General features: G+C 50.8%; 1 protein-coding gene across 2 annotated transcripts in view; it reads right to left on the minus strand.

Moving 5' to 3' along the window:
* Window positions 1-24,531, minus strand: part of USP12 (ubiquitin specific peptidase 12) — a 68,995-nt gene that overhangs the window by 38,581 nt on the left and 5,883 nt on the right. The window lies entirely within an intron of this gene.

Here is a 24,531-nt window from a genome sequence, read left to right on the forward strand (position 1 = left end):
CATCTGACGGCAATCTGTGCGGGCTGTAAAACGTGGCAGCCCGTTACGTGGCAGTGAGAAGAAAACCCGAGACGCCCGTGCAGAAACGCAGAGAACTCGACGATCCAGTGCTGCATCAAAAAAGAAAACTGAGACGAACGCGTAACCCCACCGTGTGCCCCGGCAGACGCACCGCCTCCTCGGGGAGCCCGGCGCGCGCCCGCCGGCACCTCGGGGTGCGGAAGCCCACCCCACGGCCCCTTCCCGACCCCTTCCCGGCCCAGGAGGCCCAATCTGGGTTGGACAACACGTCCTCAGCTTCCTGATGGGCCGGGCCTGAAGATAAGTACGTGCTCATCAAAGCACCTGCTGGGTTCGTGGTCAAGTTCGACCAAAACAAGGCACATCCTTATTACCTTTAGGCTTTATATAAAATCCTGACACAATCGCTAGTTTACAGATATCGTTTCTTTCTAAATTTGACTATCGATTAACCCGGGAGGTGCCGATGCTCTGCTCCCCCAAAGCCTGGGGAGAGGGCAGAACCGCCACCCGCAGGAAGTCGGGGAAGAGGGTGTCAAGTGTGGGAAAGTGCGAACGGCCCCGGCCACTGTCACCTAACCTTTCTGGGTTTAAGGACCTTCATCTGCAAAATGAAAAGGGCTGTCTGCCTCAGAGATTTTCGGAACCCCCAGCTCCAAGTTCATCTGCTGGGTTTTCGAGTAAACCTTTGAATAAAATAAGGTTTCACAGCTAAATAGGTTTTGAAAATTAAAAGATTAGCTATTTTCTGACATCACTTCTCACTCAGAACTCCATCATCCCCAATCGCTTTTATTAATACTTCCAAGCACATCGTGACGTTCACAGAAAACCCCAGGCGGGTCCCAGCCCAGCGGCGCATTACGAGCGGCTCAGCGCGACCGTGAAGGACCGTGGCCACCGAGCGGGGGTCGCGGCGTGAAAGGGGCTCTGTGTCCTGACGGCTCTGAGTGAGGTACAAAGCGGCAGCCCGCCCCTTCCCGTGGTCGCGATGCTGTCGCTGATGGCGACGGGAGGGCGCACGGGGGGCGCGGGTCCGGGTCCGGCGTGCTCTGTGGAGATGAACAGAGCTCATCCTCACGTCTCTCTGCAGGGCAAGGAGCCACCCAGCGTGACGCGCGGCTTTTTAACTTAAAAGTGATTCAACGCTAGACTCAGATACAACTGGTGAAAACCAATCGAGGAGTCGAAACTTGCTGTGCAGTTTTCAGCGTCTTCAGGGGAGTTCTCACACATCAGACATCCCCTCAAGACTGTGTTGAAGGCCGACAAACTCCATCACGTCAAATCACCATCAAGCACCCCAAGACCTAAACTGAGCCTAGAACAAATCGACATCCAATAGTAACGGCCCCGAACAACTTGCCATCCCTACCTACGCTTGAGAAACATGATCTGACTAAAATTAACGGTGCTTTATGAAATCAGTGATTCTTTGCCGGGATAACAGGAAGAAATGGCGGGGTGCTCGGCGGAGACTTTCTGCTTTCACAGGATCGTTTTCTCTTTTGAATACATAACACGCTTAAAAGGAAGAAGACGTTGTTTCCTGGCTGCACAGTCTCCATTCTTGCAACTTAAAACAAAAAGTTATTTTTAGACTCAGTACCTATTACCTTAGAATTCATCACGAAGAAGCAGATACTCATGATCCTGATGAAAACTAGCAAAAGGTGGATGAAATTTAAAATTAAAAAAATAATAATTTACCGAGCTGGTGAGAAAATAAAGAAGTCTGCAGGAGCCTAGAAAACGAAGCGCTGGGGAGCCTGGGGGCAGACTCCCCGAAGCGCTGGGGAGCCTGGGGGCAGACTCTGCGCCGAGGGCCGGCGCCGGCGCTCGTGACCCCGGGCCTCTGCGCCGACGGCCGATGGCGTGGAGTCCGGGAAAACCGGCGCCACAGCCTCGCGCCGGCCCGGGGCGGGCAGGTCGACGGAGGACCCCGGCATGACGCTGGGGGCCCCAAAGGGCCGTGTCTCCAACGCCAGAGGGAATAAGAAACAAGCCCACACTACGGCAGGGGACGGCAGGAGACTGGCCTGACTTGGCCTTGGCACTGGGGGGGGGGGGGGGGGCGATCAGAATCTTCCGAGTGTTCACAACCTGCACACGCTGGCCCTCATGGAGATGTGTGACCCAAATTCACACAAGCTGCATGATCTTGGAAGGAAAAAAAAAAAACAGCAGAACATGTAATTCAAAGAGACCCCGAGTTCACAGTGCCTTCTCCCACCCCACAGAGAGTCCCCATAAAGAGAATTCCAAGCGACTGAGTTCGCAATCGAAAATCACACGCATCCATAAAAACGGGAAAAGCAAATACCATGAAGAAAAGCCGCAGAAACACAGTGGAATCAGACTCGAAGATGTTAAGCATCAGAACCACGAGACAGGATACAAAACAAACGCTTAGTAAGTGCCAAGGAAGAACAAAGGCTTCGTTAGGAGAACGAGACTCTGAAGTTTAAGCTGATTTTTGAAAAGAACCAAATAAAACTTCTAAATATAAAAATTACAGGAGCTGAAAGAAACTCAGCGGTAACCATGGAGACAGTAGAAACCCGCTGACTGCCAGGGGTCGGGGAGGGAGGGGGAGCAGGCAGAGGGGCTTCGGGGCAGCGAACATTCTCTGCAGACTGCGCTCTGGGCTGCCAGTCTTTACACCTGCGGCCCCACCCAGAGAACGCACGCCTCCGGGGCGAGCCCTGCGCGAACCGCGGGCTCTGGGTGACGCGGCTGTCGCCAGGGGCGCAGCAGCCGTGACCGACGCCCCACACGGGGTGCACGCGGACGGGGGCAGGGCGGGGGGATGGGGGCGCACGCGGACGGGGGCGCACGCGGAGGGGGCGCACGCGGACGGGGGCGCACGCGGAGGGGGCGGACACGGACGGGGCGCACGCGGTCGGGGGTGCACGCGGATGCGTCCAGGCGGGGGACGCGCACGGGACCTCCGGGCTTCCTTCCCTTCCGCGGTGACCTGAAACCGCGCTGAAGAAGCGCCTTATCAAACCAGGGAAGTCGGGAAGGAGGGGGGGCGGGGGGGGACGGGAACGCAGCTGCCGCGCCCGGGAAACACGGGTCACACCGGTTCACGCCGGGGGTGTGTTTAAGCCACGATTCCTGCTACTATTGGAACGAACGTTTTGGTAAAGCAGGAATGCTGTGGTTTTTACGTTTCATCAAGACGTGATTCACATATGACTTTACGTTAGTTTCGGGCACACCACGGAATGGCCTGGTCTACGCAGACTGCAGCGCCATTCGCGGCCACGGACAAATGTCCTTCCCCGGCATGAGGACTTCGAAGACCTGCCCGCTGAGCACCTGTGGACCGCAGCGCGCCACGCCAGGCGCCCTCGGGGTCTGTTATGTTCGCACCGGGTGCCCGCAGCGTTGGGCCGCCAGGAAGCGGAGCTTCACGGCTGCAGAGAGCGCAGGCACCAGGATACACCGAACCCGCGAAGCCGCCCTCGCCACGCTGCTCTGCGTGACCCGCGACAAAAGCCTCTCGCCTCGCATCTCAGTGCGCCCTGTGCCACGCTCCCGGCAGCGCGTGGGCCTACGGGCTCTTCCGGTCTCATTACACATTAGGGACAAAATAAACGCTGGGCAGTCTACTAAAGGTCAGTTAACAAAATTCTGAAGAAAAGTCAGGATACAGCACGAATCCTCAGCAACAGTCGTCCGACAGTAAGAATTTACAGGCCATGGAGTAGGCACCTCCTTAAACCCACCCGGTATGAAATCTTAGAAAGGGGAGAAGTGCTTTTGCATGCCAAAAAAATTACGCTTGCACATAAAAGAAGAACCAGTTGAAACTATGAGGCTACCTTTGATCTATTATTCTGAATATACCATCTGCAAATAGGAAAAAAGGAAATAATCTGGGAGATTATTTTCCAATAAAACGTTTTTACACAGTCAACCATGGAAGATGCACACGTGACTGCCTCCCATTCTGCCCTTACGAGAAACATACAAATTATACAAAAGCCAACTGATAACCAGGAATGTCTTCGAGAGAGTAAGTTAAGAAAATGTCCCCAGTCTAAAGCCGGAGTATGGCAGAAAAACGGAATCTACGAAGACGTGTCATTCTGAAAAGCTAATTGTGGCTCCCCACCCCCAACCCCCGCACACAGAACGGTGGAGACGGAAAAGCCCGGCGCTGGCCTCCCGGAGACGCCGTGTCCCTGAGCTATGACGGACGACAAATGTTTCATGGAAAACGAACCATCCCCGAGCCCTGTGTCAGACGTAAGCATGGTCTCGGGCGGCCCTTCGAGAAGAGGGGGCATTCGGCCGGCGTCGGAGCCCCCGCTTCCCGCCCGGCGCGGGGGAGGGGGGGGTGGGAGGGGGTGGGGGTCTTCGAACAGCGAGGTCCGGTCCACGGACCCCGACGGCCGCGGCCCTGCTCGGGGAAGCGGCGGCCACCCAGCCACCCCCCCCCAACCCCCCGCGACGAGCAAGCAAGGCTCGGGAGCCGGGTTCCGATCCTCAAGTGTGCACGACGCGTGCGTCACGGGGTCTCGCCGTGGAGCCCGTCTCTCGCCGGGGCCGCCGTCGCACGGCCGTGACACCCGACGCCATCAAACGTCTCCAGAGGGCGAGGGGAGAAAGTGCAAAGCCGGGACCCCACCGGGGAGCACGCGGTGCGCAGACGTCAGCGGTGCGCGATGACGCGCGCGCAGAGAGTCACTTTAAACACGAACCTGCAGCCCCGGAGGAGAAGGAAAGCCACGCTGGGCCACAGCGCGGGGAGGCCCCGGGGTCCGCGCTGCGCCGCCCCGCCGCGGGCCCGGCCCCACCGGGGCCCCCCACCCCGGCCGCCGCCGGCCGCCAAGCGGGCTGCCTCTCCCCCCTTCGCCGGCCAGGCGCGCGCGGGCGGGTCTGCGGGGTCGCCCGCCACTCCAAACGCTGCGATTCTCAAACCGCGGCGGCACCGTGTCACGTCGGAGTGTGAGCAAGGATGGGGTACCCCGCCCCTCTGAGCCCCAACTTCCTAACCGACGAGCGGGGGCAGGCGACCCCCGGCCTGCTTCTGAGAAGCGCACAGCGGGTGTGGAGACGCGGCCCGGCGGCTCCGCAGCCCCTCTGCACCCACACCTCCGGGCGACGCCCCCCAAACACCGAAACGCCCACGGCGCTGAGGCAGTCTGGGGGGGGGGGCTCCTCCCTGGTGTGCGGCTGCCCGAGTACTGGTCCGGACCCTGTGCCGTGGTCGCCTCCGGGTTTAACTCTGCGTCAAAGTCGGGACGCGCCACGGACAGTGCGAAGGGGCCCAGGGCGGCCGAGAATCCAGCCGGCGCCGCACCCTCGCGGCGTCACGAGGGCCGCGAGTCGGACGTGGGCACAGGGCGGAGCCGCAGCTGGAGAGGCCGTCCGCACCGCGCACGAGTGTCCCAGGGGACCAGGAGGGTGCGCCCCCATCCCTAACGGGGACGGGAAGGTGCGTCCTCCATCCCTGACTGGGACGGGAAGGTGCGTCCTCCATCCCTAACGGGGACGGGAAGGTGCGTCCTCCATCCCTGACTGGGACGGGAAGGTGCATCCCCCATTCCTAACACGGGCGGCAGGGTGCGTCCTCTACCCCTAATGGGACCAGGAGGGTGCGGTCTCCATCCCTAACTGGGACGGGTAGGTGCGCCCTGCATCCCTAACGGAGTGGTCCAAACCCCTGGCTCTCGGACAGAAATCCAACACCATATCCCCCATTACCGAGCTCTGATGACACACTCCTGCCTGTTAAGATCTCAGCTCTCTCTCTGAAAGCCATCTGTGGATGTCCACGAAGAGGAAGCCATGCGCATTACTCTCCCCTGCTGTGTGAGTACCCCCTCCCTCCTGCCCTCCAGACCAGCCCCCCAAATCTGCAACCCAAAACAGAAGACGATCAGAATTCTTCCCCAAAGAAATGAGAGTTGTTCACTTTCTCTTTCAGCTGCACGGGAAAACTCCCTCCTGTGATTCATCACTGGGCAAACGATCGCAAAGGGAAATGTACTACTAGGTAATTCTTTTTACCTAATAGTAACATACATACAAACACACCATGAAAGAAACAGAAGCTAAGAAACAAGCACACATCTCGCATTGTAATTCAATTAGTGGCCAAGCCCAAAACAACAGGCTTGTAATTTCAACCTTCAAAGGTTCAAATATCCACTCGAAACTTAATGTCCCTATTGCGTGTTCAAAGCTACATTCTTCAAATTATTCGGTAAGTCTGTGTTTCTTATGAGAGAATATTTATATGTACAGAAATAAAAGAAGATTCAGATTTACTTTAGATCTTTTAACTCAGTCAACGAATGGAAAAGTAAGAACACCAACTTGGTGCCAACGACAAAAACACTATGCGTTGACCTGTTAATGTTCGTGAGACGGCGAGTTAAATCCACTCTGCCAGAAATCACAGCAGAGACACTAGGCTCGCCTCACCTGTCAAGAATCACTCAGGAATCACGGAGGGTAGGGACCCGCCTTCGCAGTTAGCGTAACAATAACAACGGAAAGAAAATTCTCAAATGTGACCAAACTCAGCATAACGTCATACTTAACCATTTGAGTGAGCACAATAAATTTTACAAATCCTACTCTTCTACCAATACCAAAAATTCATAAAATATCCTCTGGAGAGTTAAACATTTAAAACATAACCACAACTGACTTCTATTACTGGCATCTTACCTATGACCAAAAAAAAAGGCAAGGAAGATTTCTTTTTTACAGCATCTGTGCATTCAAGTCACTGGTTCTGGTGAACAAATGACAAGAAACGTTTCATTTTAAGCCCTTTTCCCCATGCTCTTGAGTTTTTATATCCTATATTATAAAAACAGAAAAATTAAAAGTTTGGGCCCTATAAAATAGAGAGACCCGGACTGGTACCAGGCTGACCCTCAGACACCTAACTTGGATACGTGATTGGGGTGATGCTCAGTCAGAAATGTGTGTTCAAAGCCTTTCCACTTATAAAAACCACTTCCATTTTCCCAACGCCAAGCCTATGTTATAGTATAATGAACTATTTGGAAAGTCCCTCGCATTCCTGCAAAGAAAATCATTACAGATACAAGTTGAAGTAAAATCAAAACTATTTTGGTTATTGACTGACTTAATTACTGTTACTAAACAGAATTCATACTCCAGATGCCCGAGGCTGCTCTCTGGCTCACCCTAAAAAAATTAAAATTATCATCAAACTTAAATAGGTTTGTCAACTACAGAAAGGACCTGGCTGCAGTTGGCACCATGTGCAGTCACGTCCAAACGCGACCCAGGGCGGAGTGACGTCACAGCCAACGGCAGAGTGGGGAGCCCCGGGGAGCTCCAGGGGTCAGCAACCCCTCGGCCAAAACCATGCAGCTGAATCGTCCACCAGCATCGACCTCCTCAGGGCGGCTGCTGAACCCGGGTCGGGGGGCGGAGGGCGCCACCGGCCAGGGCTCCCCGTCACCCGCCCACAGCGACGTGGGCACCGGGGCCCCTGCAGGCCGTGCACTGTGGCGTCTTCCCTTTCTCAATGTGGGGCTGGGGGCACTGCAGACGCTTACGCTCTCTCTGCCACGTCACAAGCTGACCAGAGAGAGAACAGAACAGAAACGTCAGTGACTACACACAGCAAAGAACGCGGATTTGCCGAAGCGGTTGGGCAAAGTCTCTATGAAAACGGGCGACTATAACCCTCAGCAGCAATCACTGGGGTGGTGGGCCGGGGGGGGGGGGGGCGGGGGGGACTCTGACTCCCAGAGTCCCACACCATAACATGCGAATGGCCCGCTTCTCAACAAAAGATTGCAAAAATTACAAAGGAGCAGGAACATACAATACTTTGGTGGAAAAGAAGAATTTGACAACCGAACTATCCCTGAGGAATTCCAGACACTGAACTTACCAGCCAACGGTATTAAAAGTGATCTCATATATTCTCAAAGAACTAAAGGAAACAATAGACAAGGAACTAAAGGAAATCAAGAGAATCCTGCATCAATGGGGAATGTCAATAAACAGATAGTAAAAAAGAAACCAAATAAAATACCTAGAATTATTAAGTACAATGACTGAAATAAGAAATTCACTGGAGTTCGATGGCAGATTCGAGTAGGCAGGAGAAACAGTGAACCTGAAAATGAGGCAATTTAACTAATCCAGGCTGAAGAAGCACAATGAAAAAAATATCAGAAAAGGGAACGGACGCTTAAGGATCTGCGGGACACCACCAAGGTCACCCCAGATGCATCGTGAGCACCCCAGAAGAGGAGGAGGAGGAGCATGCAGGAAAAATATCTGAAAAAGTAATGGCCCCAAATCTCCCAAGCTGGGTAAAAGACCTGAATCTACACATCCAAGAAGTTCAGCAAATCCCAAGCAGGAAAATCTACACAAGATCCAGGCATTACAGCTGTATCGTCAAAGACAAGGAGAGACTCGAAATCTTAAAGCAGCAACTCATTCCGTACAAGGAATCCGCAGCAAGATCAAGAGCTCCCTTTTCATCAGAAGCAACAGGTGCTGGGAGACAGAGGATGGCATATTTCAAGTGCTGAGAGAGAAAAACTGTCAACCGGCTCTATAAATGGCAAAACCATCTTTCCTGTGTGAAAGAGAAATCAAGATAATCTAAGATGAAGCTAAAGGGATTCATTGCTAGCTCTGCCCTGTAAGAGATACTAAAGGGAGTCCCTCCAGCTAAAATGAAGACACTAGGCAATAACTGAGGTCATGGAAGAGAAGGAATCAGGTACATATAACATCCAGTATCACTGTACTTTGGGGTCCTTGGGGTTTTTTTCCCAGTTTTATTGAGAAATAACTGACATACACCGCCGTATACCTTGACGTCGTATAGCACGACACTCTGATTCCCATGCGCTGTGAAATGATTACCATGGGAGCGTCGCCTAACATCCGTCTTCCATATGGATACAATTAAAACAAAACAAAACCAAACAAAACAAACTTTCCTTACGATGGGAACGCTTAGGATTTCCTCTTAACAACTTTTTGTGCATCATGCAGCAGTGTCAGCGACAGGCATCATGTTGTACATTACGCCCCTCGTACTTATTTATCTTATAACTGTACTTTTGTTTTTTAACTTCCTTTTTCATACATGATTTAAAAGCAAAACACAAACAATAACTATAAATCTGCTAGGGGGTACACAGTGGATCTAGGTCTTTAGTGACAATCATATGAAAAGGCAGAGGGACACAGACGTACAGGAGCAGAGTATTTGTATACGAATAGAGCTGAGTTGGCAATTAATTCAAAACAGACTGTTATAAATTTAAGAAGCTCACTGTAATCCCCGAGAAAACCACTAAGAAAACTAAAAAACATATAGAAAAGGAAAGAAGGCGATCGAAATGGTATATTCCAAAAAACAAGTAAATACAGAAAAGGCACTAAGAGAGGAATTAAGGAACAAAAAACCACAAAAGACACATGGAAAACGAATAGCCAGTTGCGGAATTGAGTCTTTCCTTAGTAATTACTCTAAACGTAAACGGATTCGGCTCTCCAATTAAACGGTAGAGTTTGGCAGAATGGATAGAAACATGACCAACTATGTCACGTCTACAACAGATTCATTTTAGATAAAGAAGCACAGAGAGCCTGAAAGTGGATGTAAAAAGATATTCCAAGCGAGCAGTGTCTAAACAGAGCTGGGGAGGAAGGCGCTACATTATGAACAAATGAGACATTTTTAAGCCAAAAAAGAATTATAATGATACTATTTAAATACATGAAAGTTGTTAAGAGAGTAGATCTCTAATGTTATCGCCACACACACACACACACACACACAATCATGTGAGGGGACGGAAGGCTAACTATTTGGTGGTAATAATTTTGCAACAGATACATGTATCGAATCGTCACGTATACCTTAAGCTTGCACATGCTGTACGTCGATGATTCCTCAACAAAGCCTGGAGGGAGACGCCCTGAGACAAGAGCATCGTCACACATCAAGAGCAGACGACTCATCAAGACGACACAGCAGCTACAAACATGCACGCGCCGACCGACAGAGCCTCGAAATGAATCGATCAAAACCCGACGGAATTCCTATGATATTCGGGCACCGCGGTATCCACTTTGGATACAATGGGCAAAACCAGACAGAAGGTCAGTGAGAGACCGCAGGGCGTGAACACTGTTAACTGAGCGGGCGTCACGGACATACACACAATACTCCCCCCGACTACGGAACATACATCCTCCTCCAGTCCATGCTGAACATTCTTCAAGGCACATCACACGTTAGGCCACATACAGGTCTTAACACGTGTTAAAAGACTGAAACCATCAAAGCATCTTTTCTGACTCACCACGGTGTAATGAAACTATAAAGTGATTTAAAAAAAAAAAAAAAAAAGGAAACTGGAAAACTCAAAATAATGTGGAAATTAAGCAACACACCCTTAAACAACAATAGGTAAAGAAGAAACCACAAGAGAAATTAGAAAATACCTTAAGATGAATGCAAAAAAAAAAAAATAAACAAACCCACAACATATCAAAACACATGTGATGTGGCAAAGGCACTTGTCAGAGAAAACTTTATAGCTGCAGATACTTACATTAAAAATGAAGATCTCAAATCAATAATCTCACTGTACACCTTAAGAAATCAGAAATAGAACAATCTAAACCAAAGCTATCGGAAGGAAGAAAATAATCAAGATTCCAGTGGAAATAAACATAACAGAGGTCAGGAAAATAAAGCAAAATCAATAAAATCAAAAATGGTTCTTTGGAAAGATCAACAAATTTCACAAACCTTTAGCTAGACTAGGGGAAAAAAGACTGAAATTAATAAAATCAGAGAAGTGGTGAAATTACTACCAACTCCACAGCAATAAAAAGGATTATAAGACAATATTATGAACTGTATGTCAACAAATTGGAAAATCTAGGTAAAATGAACAAATTTCTATAAATGCACAAACCGCAGACTGACTCGAGAAGAAAATCTGTAGACTTAAACCAAGAAGATTGAATTAGTAACTGAAAACCTCCTGACAAAGAAAAGCCCAGAACCAGATGACGTCACTGGTGAATTCTACCAAACATTTAAAGAAGAATTAACATCGATCTTTCTCAAACTCTTTCAAAAAAAATTGGAGAGGAGTGAACAGTTCCCAACCCATTTTATGAGGCCAGCATTACCCTGACACTGAACCAGACTATAATATCTCTATAAGAAAACCAACATTCCTATGACTACAGATGTAAAAATTCTCCACAAAGTACTAGGACAGACACTGCGGGGGGCAACTTGCAGGGAAGCGTCTGGCCAAAAGCGACTCAATTTCTGAAATGTGTCGCATCCGGCTTGCCATCCAGGCCCCTCCTGCTGTTCTGAAAACTGACGCAGAAGAGGGAGGGGCGCGTCCCCTCGTCCCGTCAGGACAAACACAGGCGTCCGCGGGGAGAGTGAGTCTGCCCACATGCGTGAACAGGGCGGACCGTCTCCCAAATCTCTCGGGAAGCGGGAGTTATGAGTTACTTTCCAGGGAGGTCTCCTGTGGTCTTCCAGATGACAAGAGACTCACAGTGACCTCACTGGGAACAACAAAGGGTTATGTGAGGAAGTCTCGAGGACGTGAATCAACCTCTATAAAGGACAGTTCTAGATGCCTTTAGAGAAGAACTTGAACACGTTAATTATACTTAGAGATATAACTTTATTGTACTTGATGAATGTGATGAAAAACAAAGCCTTTAAAAACATCTCTTTCATAAAGGAGAGAACAGGTCAGCCATCATCACTGATATACCACGTGGCAATCTCAGCAAACACGCGAACCGACTCCGGCGGTGTAAACAGGAGAGCCGCCCCAGGCCACGGTGCCCGCCAGCGCTGTGCTGGGGACACGCTGAAATGCGCGTGCGGGTGATACGCTCCGACGGGCCGCCAGACGTCGCCGAAAGAGGACCAGACATGAGCGCGAGGCTGACGCGGAAGGTGCCGGTGGACGATCGGGACATACATAAAGCAGCGCCACGCAACGAACGCACGCGCGGTTTTCTGACATCCACTCTCCGTGTGTGAGAAAACGTGTGAATTACATACGACTAATCCTTCACTGCGGCATGTGACTCCCCAGCGTTCATAATGCACACACTCACACGTTAAGGGCTGTGAAATACACACGTCATTAGTTAGACACATAAGCAAAGTCTTGCCACCGGAAGCCGGCGTGAGAAGGGGCGGGGGGGAGAAGGAAAGCAGCCTTTCTGCGCCTCCCAGGCGGGGTGAGAACACCCCACCCCCAAACCGGTGACCTGGGCTTGCCCAGGCCGCGATCCGTCCGCACGGCTCCGGCAGCAGCAGCCCCTCCGCCACCCCGTCCCCACAGGAGGCCCGAGTTACTGCTGGGCTATGTCACCTGAAGATGCTTCCCCAGCACAGGTCAACTGCGAAAAAGCCACGAGGAGGACGGCCGGGTTCCTTCCCCGCTGCTGCGAGCTTCCGGAACGATCCCTGCTCTGAGGTGAGGGCGCGACCCTACGCAGAACCCTAATTTTGTGTCACACTGCTGAGAACGGGAAGCGAACTGCTTTCCACGTCCTGTTTGGGCCACTGCTTTCATTTCAAGAAATGATAACGCGCCTGAAAAGCATGGAAAAATCAGAGGCTTCTACACGTCTTAGAAATAACTAAAACAAAACGGACCTTAATAAAGACCCTTCGGGTAGTTTAATAAAGTGACATTCTTCAGTGGAGAGAATAGAGTGTGTACACACACACACACACACACACACACACACACACACACAGCTCTTCAAATATATACTGACTACCCACAAGGTGCCACTAGGACGAAATATATGGAATTAATGGTCCATGTCCTCAGAAGACAAATAATATAAAAAAAGCTATGTCACACAATATTTAAGTTGTAAAACAATACCTGGGATTTGCCTCAAAATCATCCGGGATGCTTAAAGTAGACAGGAACAGAAGTATACAAGGCTGGTGGAGAGGCTTTCTGCTGTGGCTGTCTGACAGGCATCCGGTGGCACTTACCGCTATTTTGTCTGTCTTAACACGTGTTTAACTTTTCCTATAAGGCTCGGTTAAAACGATATATGTGATTAACTGCCAAATAAGTGATAAAGATAATAACTGCATTCGTTCAGAAAGAGACATCCCTCCACGTAAAATCATCGTGAATAAGACATTTACCGCACGAGGCGAGAACTAAACCTCAGGCTGGGACCTCTCGCTGAGAGCTGTTGTGACTGCGTCCCCGTGACCGCGGGCGGGTCCTGCGGCGCGCTTCTGCCCAGCAGAAGACAGGTGATGGGCGCGGCCCCTGCAGGTGCCAGCACGGCCTGCAGCCCGCCCTGTGGCTCACGCTGGCTGCAGAGACTCTGCCCCGCGAGGGCTCATGCAGGGGCCACGTGGCCAGGAGCTGTCGCAAGCCGTCCCTCGGGGCTGAGGGTGCCTGGACCTTCGCTCCATCTCATAAGACGGCAGATTCCGCAGCACCCTAAGCGAGTCTGGAGACGGGTGCACAGCCAGTCAAGACCAGGACGAGAAACGAGCTCTGGCCACCACAGGCCGCAGCCCTGCAGAGTGCAGAAGGTGCGGCCCGCAGAGGCCACCGTGTGATCAGTGGTGACGGCTTCGGCTGCTGACTTGGTGACAATCTGTCCCACGGCCTAGGAAAGTAAGACGACGTCTACCTCCCGTTTTCAATCCACAAGCTCAGCGGGCGCCGCGCTCTGCGCAGTGTCAGCCCCTTTAGTTGTGCGACTGTTACTTTCTGAGACTCCAGAAATACCAATTCCAGAACTCCAGGAAACGACAGAACCCACGTTCGCCCTGTCGCAGGGGAGCGGGCGTCCCGGCGTGCTTGGAGGGCGGGCCAGCTGCCCTGGCGTAATGAACAGCACAGTTTTTCTCTCCCAAAGGGCCCCGGCTTAGACGTAAACGATCATTCAGCCTCATCATCACCTTCTACATACTAATCACGATTTCCCAGGCAGATGTCGCAGTCCGTACAATTTGCTCCGGCTCCAACACCGCATCTCTCTAATCGTTACAACTAACATTTTGCTGGACTTTTCCCGGACTGATGATTTCTATGGCAAAGAAGGTCGGCACACAGATCAAAATATAATCCTTACGACGCAGACAAAGCCTGCCTTACTCTGCGTCGAAATGGAAACGCCGTCTCGCTCTGTGCCGACCCTCGTCAGCTTCCTACAGCTTATGTCACAGCCTCGTATAAAACTTTCAGAAGTGGTCACTCAAATAAGCTGGCAGCACCAGACACTTCTTTAAAAAGGCGGCTCTTCTACAGCAATTTCATACACGCAAGTTCCACCTTAAATTATTTATGTAGGTAGGAGACAAATCGATATAGGCGAAACCATGTATCGGTGCTAGCCTACAATTATTCATATATTTATTTTAAAAACATTTTCTTCTGTGGCTTACGTGGACTAGGTACTAGCCAGGATAGAGGACACAATGTCCGCTTACCCCTCCAAAAAAAGAAATGGAGGTTCCGCCTGTATTGTTCACAGACTATTAATAAACTTTGAGGGCAAAAATGTTCTACTGATCACCCTTTATTAAGGTAAAATGCAAAATAAAAGACTACTTCCTACGCAAAATACATTACTAGTTGTACATACGTTAAAAAATCACAATTTGCAATGTAAAAAGCTATTTACAAAAACCTCTTACGGTTTTTCTCAGCTGTTACAATTCTAATCTCAAAAACTGCGTAATTATTTTAATGCATATGTTATATTTTAGGTTGGGCATAACAGAGAAAAATGAGAAAAATCCGCAAACAGCCCCTTGAACGATGGCGGGTGGTGGGCGAGGGCCCGCGGCGTGGCACCTGGGGCGCGGACGGCGCCGGTTCTAACCAGCGCTGCTTCGCAGGGGCATCTGGTCTGCAAGTCCCCGACGTTTACACTTACGAGTTGAGCAAATCGGTGCTATCACACCAAATCTGTACGAAAACATACAGAAAGTCAGAAGTTCCAGAAGATGAAACTTTAGATCCACATCAACAAAGACTATTAATCAAATCATTTTTAACGCTTTTTATGTCCCTATGGGCAAAACGGGGCACAACAACATTTATGTCGTAAGAGGCCCCGTTTACTCAGTGTCTACAATGGGCCACCTACATGATCTAGTTTATCTTCAAAACAGCCCTTTTAGATATTAATTGTACAGGCACTAAAATTAGCACTTTGAATCCTTAAAAGACTGGAAATTTGATTAATTCTATTCTTATTCACATGTAAATGAAGCAATATGTAGATATAATTAAGTCATTTTAAAAGATCTTAACTTGAAATTAAAACATTTTACTTGCAAAACGTTCATTTGCTCTAACAAGAGATCAGCAGATTTCACAATTATTTCCAAGTCACTTGACGGTGACTACTCAGCCAAAACACACTAAGACTACAGATTCCTACTGAACTTCAGAAATGCCACACAAGAACTTCCCTAGAGCCTTCTGTAGCTATTTGGATGAAAAAGGAAGAAGATTAAAAGAAAAAAGAAACTCTAATGTTAAATATAATTTGAAATATCAATGTGAACTAATGTAAAAAATAACTTCCTTGCTAGGGCCACTTAAAGAGCCTGAACCACGATACCCCGGTAGCAACGAGCACGTCTTCGTTTCTAAACGCCATTCTCCACTAAAGGGAACTGAGAGGAGTGGCTGGCTGCAAGGCTGGAGACAGGAGAAGTACCAGGATCAACCTAGAACATCTTACGTCAGAAGGTCATAAAGTATTCACATGATGAAGACAGAACAACGGGCAAGAGGAGCCACTCGGCTGACCAAGTAAAGGACGATGGGAGCATCGAAATCAGTAATTACTACAATGGATCACAATCAATTAAACGAAAGCAAAGTCCATACTGCTGTAAATAAATCCATAAAGAAATAAACAGAAAGTGAAACCTCCTCGTTTGCACAATGCCAACGAATACATACAGAAGGAATGACAGTCCTAAAACGCGCTGGTGCAACTCGATAAGGAGCGGTATATTTAATCAAAAGCACCTCTCTCTGACGTCATTACAAAGTAAAGCACAGTAACTCCATCCTGGGGAAACTGGGTGGGAAGCCATACAACGAAATGATCAAAGCGGACATCACCAACACCAGAACAAACCCGTATCATCACACGCTTCCTGAATAGCACACAGCACTTCTCTGCTAGTCCTGCTTTAAAAAAAAAAAAAAATGCATAACCGCAATCGAATCATGAAGAAATATCGGCCCAACCCAAATCGAGGGACGGGATACAAAACGACGGCCAGTGCCCCCCGAGAATATCAGCATCACAAGGACAAAGAAAGGCTGGGGAACCGCCACCAAAGAACGCTACCAAAATGAATACACCACACGATCACCTTTAACTTTATTTTGGGCATTATCGGGACAACTAAATTTTTTAAATGGGCTATGGATTAGATAATAGTATTGATTTTTTTTTAATTATGCGGTGTTTATGCAAGAGAACATCCATGTTCTTGGGAAATGCATAGTGAAGAATTTAGGAGTAAAGTGGCCCCGTTCTCCAACTTACCATCAAGTGGTTCCGATAACATGGTGTGGGGCGGGGGGCTCGTGCGCACGCGCGTATCCGTGTGAGCTGAACATTTGCCACGCAAACGTAGCAACGCACCATCAGTGACTCTGAGTAAGGGGCATTCGGGAGTTCCTCGCCCTCTCCTTGTAACTCTTCTGTCAATTCAAAAGTCACAGGAGCAGCCAGTGAGGGGCTGTCACTGGCAACATTTAGAATAATCTGAGCATCAAAAGGAATGACTGTAATTATCAAACCAACTGCAACTGATTAGAAAACACGCCGCCGTGATATGGGAAAGACAGCGAAAGGGCAGTGTGGACAGAAGCGCTCGCTCACGGCCCGGCGGGGAGTGTCGGGCTGAGCCCGGCTCTACAAACACCCACGGGGGACGGTGTCCACTCTGCCTTTCTAGGAAGAACTGCACTTTAATTCCACCTAGTCGGAGGAATTCTTCATAGAGGAATGCCTGCTAATAAACATGGAAGGAGTCACAGAATTAGAGAAACATCATTTTGCAAAACCCAAAGAAACCATTCGAACAGGACGCTGGCAAAGCGCCACGTAGCTCCTTTACTTGATCACTGCAAAGGCAAACATTTCACGTAAAATGAAGAGACCTGGCGCCTCCTCTTTAATCGGGGGACCAAACTCAGCATCGCGGAAGGTTTCGCACCCGCCACCACGCTGCCTGTGACATGCCGCCCTGTGCGGCACATGCCGTCATCACCTGCGCACGGCTCTCGTGAAAAATGCTGAGCCTCAGTCTGCTCGAGCCCTGTGGCCCGATTTCTACTTTATGGGAAATACGAGGGACAGACGAGCAAATTAAGAGGTATCACAAAGAAACAGACACATCCAGAAAGGGCCTGGATGAGACAACCTACCTGTGTGTTCAAAATGTCAGCGTGATAGAGGAGAAAAAGGCACTCGAGAGACGGTTCCAGATTTAAAAGCCTTCACAGACGCAACGCCAGTGTACACCGTGAACCCTGAAGGGACCGTTATTCACAAGAGAAGGTCCTAAAAGACATCCTCAAAACAACTGGGGAACTGGAAAGTGGCCTCAACATTAGACGACATTAAAAAATTACTGGCCCCGTCCTTGGATGAGAAACGGGATGGTCACGTAGCTGTACGCTCTCATTTTAGACGATCCACCAGGGTCAGTCTACTTAAAATCATTCCCGAAAATCCATCTCCTTCATCCCATATCTTTACGGCTTTTAACCTGAAGGTTAAATTTTGTCATTAGAACGTAAATCAAGGACGAGGCAAGTATAATTCGACGTGACACAAAGAAGACCCTTGATCCCCAGAGGGGAGAAGAGCTCTGCCGTCAGGAGTTTCCAGTCCCTGGCTGTCCGTGACAGGGGGGACCCGGCCCGGGTGCCCGCCATGTCCTCCTGCCCGCGGTAAGAAGGGAGCGTGCGGGTCAGTCAGGGGAGGCACCACGTCGCCAGAGCGTCTTCTGCTGACCCCGGGAATTCATGCTCTGTGACTACGTGCTCAGGCCATGAAAACGCAGGGGCCCCGGCAGACCCCGAGTGCGCTAACGGGCCCGAACGCTCGGCCGACGGGGCGCCGGCCACGCGCCGCTGTTCACGCCTCCCGCTCGCCCTCGAAGCGGAGTTTCTGGACGGGCAGCCGAGTCTGTGAACGGGGACTCGGGGTCCTGCCTGCAGGACCCAGATCCCAGCTCCACCCTCGCAATCACCACGGGGCGCGAGCACAATTCCTTCGGCTCTGAGCCTGTCGTCTCACCCGTAAAGACGACAGATCCGCCCTCGACGAGTTGTGGAAACTGAGTTCGTGGTGTCAAGAGCCTAGACGAGTGCCAGGCCCACGGCCAGGGCCACCTAACGGCCACCTAACTGTCACACACACTGTTTGTGGAGCGTAGCACACGGAGGGAACGCAAGTGTTTTCGCGATCTGCCCGCGGCTGCGCCTGACAGGTGGCAGTGGGGGGCACGAACGGGGCCTGTGGCAGACGCAGCGCCGCCCCCCCAGCCCCCTGTCCGTCACCAAAGTCCCTGCCCTGCCCCCCGGGCGCCAGGCTTCCCGCTGCGCAGGTGCAAGGTATCCCCGGTGAGCGTCCTTCCAGAAAGATGAACGGCTGGCCACAGGCCGCTGAGTTAGTCACCATAGAGCTGACACGCACCTTGCCCGTTTGGCTCAGTGACCGAATTTATGGGAAGATGAATGATGAGCTCCAATCAACCGACTTAAAACGAGACCTCTGGAAACCCGTCTGTTAGCTGAAGGCTTCCTGAAAGGCCATTTTCTTCCGAGGCTCGCAATTCCAGTTTGGTAGCTTCTCAGAAGGAAGGCCAGAATAACAACGTGAACCAGGCCCCGCGCAGCTCCAGTCCAAACTCCTGTGCTCAAGGGGTTCCTCCGGAGTCTGCTCGTCGCCGTGAAACATCACGACCTCACGTCAGTTCCCCCGAAGTACGTGTCACTATGAAAGGGCTGGCTGTCCAAAGGTCCCTTGTAACCCCGAAGCTCTATAAACCTATAAGACCAAACTTCTGTTGTCCATAGAGAAAATGAGAAACAATGAAGATAAATGTCTTGGTCTCTAAGAGGTTACAGAATAGGAGGAAAAAATAAAAATCTGACTTGAGAGCCTTAGCATTAGTAATTCGTATCATTCACAGGACAGTTAAAAGGATGTTTAAAAATCCAAATTTTGTTTTAAAAATCATGCTCGCATGTATTTGTACCAGGATAATACACACGAACATGCAACTGATTGTGTAATGCATTATAGGTGACTTTCAGCTTCTTTATATATTTCTGACCATCACATTTATCCCTTTTATAGTAAATAAAACAGTAAAATTTCTTATTGGGCACCCGTGTAACTAGAAGAAAAGGCTGCACAGCTGCGAAAGGCCGGAGGACAGAGGGCAGGGAGCGGAGCAGAGAGAAAAACAGGGGAACGGAGCAACCAGCTGACTGCGCCCGGCCCGGACAACGCCGGCCACCTCCGATGCGAAGCCAAGGACGGCCCCACCGCCGCGGAGCCCCGACGCCAGCTTCTAAGTGAGCTTACAAGTGTTTAAAGTGGTTAGCTTAAAAGATACCGAAACTAATCAATTGCTACTCCCCTTTAAAAATTGCATGCAGGTGTCCCCAGCCCCCAGACCTTGGACCGGTACCCGGTGCCCGTCCACAGCCCATCAGGAACCGGGCCAGCACTTCTCTCCTCCTTTCTTCTCCTAAATGATTTAAAAGGCACTGTAAACATAAAAGGCATGCCACGAAGTACTGCTGGGCCGTATATAACTGTAACATGTGTGCAATATACTTACGAATAACAACACAGAAGAGGTGGGTGGGAGAAAACCACAGAGCCTTAGGAAACAAAGATGGAAAAGTCCTCATCGTAACAACATATTGCTGAGTTTATAACACGAACGGACGAAATACCTATCGAAATAACGCCAAAAACAGGGGTGAGGCTGGTAGTACTCAGACCTCAAGCTCACTTTCACAGCCTTCGATGTGAATGTACAGCCGTGAAGATAAAATGGGTACACGCGCACGTAAAGTGACCGAATGTATTTTCTAGTTTCTTAAAATCTAGTAACAATAAACTGCTCCAAGGATGGAAATGGCAGGAACGAACCCCTGGCTTCCGCCTGTTACCGGGCAGCTCGGCGACGGAGCTGAGCGTGCGCGCATTCCTGTTCGACCTGCGCCCCTCTGCAGATCCCCGTGCGCCCCAGGCCTGCGTCCCTGCCGTCCCCTCGGACGCCGGCCGGCCGCGCCGTCTGCAGGAAGCCACCGTGTGGCCACCAGGCCGCCCGGCCCGGCGCTGGGCACAAGCTCCGGTTCTCGTTTCTCTTCTCGAACACGTCTCTCCTTGATCCTTCCTGTTCTCTCGATTTTCCTCTCTCTAGACCCATGAGCTACAGATGAAAAACAAAGTCCCTAAATGTCCAGGCCTTTTGTCTCGATCTCTCTATGAAGTTTACTGAGATAACGAAGCCCGTTATGGGCGTTGTTTAGTAACTGCAAAACAAAACTCGTTTGGGGTTTGGCAGCGCTCAAGTCAGAGTTTCTTCTGAGAACTGTCTTGAAGCAAGAAGACCCTCTCTCGCATCCCACGGACACCTGCACGTCTTCCTACTCCGGTAAGAAGACTCCCCGGAGCCCTTTCCAGCCCCCCCTCCCGCACGGCCTCGTCCCAAGTCTTGTCTCTCAACCCCAAAGGTTACCTTTTAACAAAACCCGACCATCGTTTGAAATATTACAAACATGAAAGGATTGGCTGTATTTGTAAAGTCCTAAAACATGCTTTACATAGCCTCTGCTGAGCAAGGCCAGAGTACAGGTTTTATCCATTTTATCTATTTTCATGAGCTCTCACGCTACAGAGCCTGTTATTTACTTATTTACGAACTTAACGAAAGCCGCGCCAGTGTTAGTAGCTGATTTTCCTCAATGCCTTGCTGCACCTTTACGCTCCTCCTGCTGAGATGGCGGTGTGCTGAGTCCCTGGAGTAAAAGGATCACACCTGGGCACGCCTACGCTAGCCGTGCCGACTACCTCGCCACACCCACTAAGTACAAAAGGCTCGTGCTCAGGAATCCACTCCAACCCTTCCCAATACTACGCCACACGCCCAAATTCACTGCAGGCAAATCGGGAGTCGGTTTTCTCCGTTCGCAGGACGCGGGCTGAGTTTACGCGAAGAGCGGGACGTGCGGCCCGGCCGCGCCGGCTCCGGCCTGTGTTCTCGCGGGCAGACGTGCTCACCGTCACAGGAATCCTGCCCGCAGCTTGGGTTTTTACAAAAAGAGACCCTCGCCAGGAGGTGCCTCTCCGAAGGAGATGGGAGAGAGATGTACAAAAACCTTAGCCAAGATTCGCAGGAGCCCCGTCACCAGCCTCAAATCACCTGGGGTCAATGGACTGGGGACACAGAGGTTTCATGGTCTTCCTCGGACCCATGCTGGCGCCCAGATGTCCGCGGGCAACGGTCACCTCTTGCCTCTCCCACTCGCCCTTCCACTGATGTACAAGCGGCCTCGCTCCGCACTTGAGAAAGATGCGTCTGAGGCACCACGAGGGTCCCCATCCTCTCGACTGCTGCCGTCTCAATCGCCGAACCTCTCCTTACTCCAAACCTGGACATTCTGAGTTTTGGCCTTTCAGGGCACTGGGACTGTGCACCGTTAACACACTGTTTTAACACTAAACTAACAGTCCCCACCTGAAAACGTCCACGTCCTCATCCTTGGAATCTGAGCCGATGTTAGGTCCCATGACAAAGGAAATTAAGGTTGCCAATCAGCTGACCTTGAGACGGGGAGGTGACCCTGGATGGTCCGGACGGGGCCAGTGCAATCGCAGGGGTCCTTGTAAGTGAAAGAGGGTCGCAGGAGAGTCAAGGTCGGAGCCACACAGCAGGGGAAAGGGTGACGGCCACGCTGGCTCTGTGCGGTGGAGGAGCCACCAGCCGAGGAAGGCGCAGCCTGAAACGCAGGACGAGGCCAGGAAAGAGACGGGCCCCGGGATTCCGCGGGGGGCGGCAGCTCTACCGACCCCTGGATTTCAGCCCTGTAAGACCCACTGCAAGCTTCTGACCTCCAGAACTGTAGCATAATAAATTTACAGTGCTCCAAGCCACTAAATGTGCGGTCATTTGTTACAGCGTCAATAGGAAACCAATACACATAAATTTTTGGTTCATTTTAAACATTAGAGATAAAAACAACAAATGCATTCTAACAGCCCCAAAATTTGGAACTTAAGAGCGACCGTATCTGTAAGTTCTCGTTTTCTGAATCGTGTGCTTAAGAATTTGAAGTTGCTGTAATAACAAGAGTAGTAGGTATGAGTTCAAAATGAAAAATAAAAGAAAACCTACTTTGTCAAGCATTAGCATACTATCGGTCAAGTCTTATTTATAGCTCAGATGCAAGAATTTTCATGAGAACCCCATGTACTTATTTATTCGTAATATCACGAAACTATGTTTAGGTATGGTCGAGTGAAACTTAAAGTTAAGCCTGACAAAATTTATTATTTTGGGAGTAGGATTATGAAAATATTGTGCATAGTACATCTACGCAGCTTTAAAACCGTCATGAAAAAATAGATCTGGATTCTCTGCTTTAGAGTATTTTTTTTTTAATAATAAAATAAACTTATAAAAGCAGGTAAAACTCTATTCCGAAACGCCAGTGAAATGCCGGACCTGGGCGACGATCACCAGCAGGTCCCCGAGACCACGAGGCGCCAGGTGGGCGGCCCTGGGACCCCACGGCGCCCCGGGACGTGGTGGGGCGGGACGCGTGTCATCATCACCCTGCAAAACAAAACGAGGCGCCGGGCCAGGCCTCCCTGGGCCCCCCAGGTTCCCCCCTCACGCTCCCGCAGGGGGCGGATGCGTCACGTGCCGGCGACGGGCGCGATCGGCAAAACGCAGGGCACGGAAAGGCCGAGGGGCGCCCTCGCTGCTCCACCATTTCCAAAAAGCCAGGGAGACCCACACTGCAGAGATAACAAGCGAGCGCCACGCGCGGACCCCACGACGCCCGGGGGGAGACGCAGCCGGCAGGGGGGGCGCCCCGCAGGAACCCAGCCCATCGCCCCCGTCTGCCTGCGGCGTGTGCCCAGCCGGCCCCCTCCCCGGCCCCGCTCCCCGGCCTCCTCCGCTCTCACCACGGCTCACGCAGAACGCGCTGTCCTGCAGCCCACAGCAGACAGGTGAAGGCCCTTCTCGCCCAGATGGGACGCCCGGGGGCCTCCGGTCAATCCACACCCCTCCCGGGGGCCTGGGGGGGCCGGGCCGAAAGAACGGCACTCTCCGCACGACTACAACCCACACAGGTCACAGTGAACAGGGAGCTCTCCAAGACCAGGGCAGATCACGGAGACCTTCGTATTCTCAGAATGCGCACACCCCCTAACATAATGTGGGGCTCCGTTAATGCTTCCTGAAAGTACTTACAAAAAAGAGAAAAAAAAAATACTTACTGAAAAAATATAAAAAGGCAGTCTTAACCCCCCACCAGCAGGGAAAAAAAAAAAAATCACCATTAGCTTAAGAAAAAATCCTCTTCCTACTACAATGAGAAACATTTATTCACTACCGGGCAGACAGACGGCTCATTAGGTCACTAAAATAAAAAGCATGAAAATCAAATCAAAGGAGCAATACTCAGACTTCCCCCCAAAATACTACAACCCAAACCACTCACTACTACAAGCGGGAAGTGCACGGAAGGTCCCTGCACCTGTCACGCATTTCAGCAGGAACACCCGTCCGTTGTCACCGAAATAAGCATGGCTTCTAAGTTAGAAATAAATGTTTGTCAGCGTGCGGCTTTCGACACGTGCGTTCCCACAGACGGAGGAGCTGAGCAAGCCTGGACATCACGCCGCAGACACCCCGGAACGCCGATGGTCCTTCTCGCGGGAAGGACGAGGAGAGCGCGAGCAGGTGCACTCGGGATGATGGCCCGCTGCGGAACCTCCCTCCCTCACTGATGCTCTGCATCAACATCCTGCACTGTATCCCAGAGCTCTTCCCGGAGTCCTTCTGTGAAGGCAGCCGACGACTTCGGCTGGTCCTCCAAAACAAATCATGCACGCAAACTGTCTCTCTCACCTCCTGCTAATACAAGTTCTGTGCCTGAGATTTTAAGTGATCGAATCTCACATAGGGGTCTTTTCAGCAGCACTGGGCCTGAGTATTCATCACTCTTCACGATGTCCAGCATTTTTCCTCTTTCCTTCCGACACTTGAGAGTATTTTACAGATACGTAGATAATCCTCTCCCAGCCCGTGAGCTGGGGAGAGGACAGTCCCAGCCATGATTATCTAAAAGCAGGTGGAAGTTGACAAGAGTCGAGGACAGAGGCAAAAGGGAATTAAACGCAATGACATGGCCC

The sequence above is a fragment of the Rousettus aegyptiacus genome, unplaced genomic scaffold (genome assembly GCF_014176215.1).
Source record: "Rousettus aegyptiacus isolate mRouAeg1 unplaced genomic scaffold, mRouAeg1.p scaffold_m13_p_11, whole genome shotgun sequence".
In the NCBI taxonomy this organism is placed as follows: domain Eukaryota; kingdom Metazoa; phylum Chordata; class Mammalia; order Chiroptera; family Pteropodidae; genus Rousettus; species Rousettus aegyptiacus.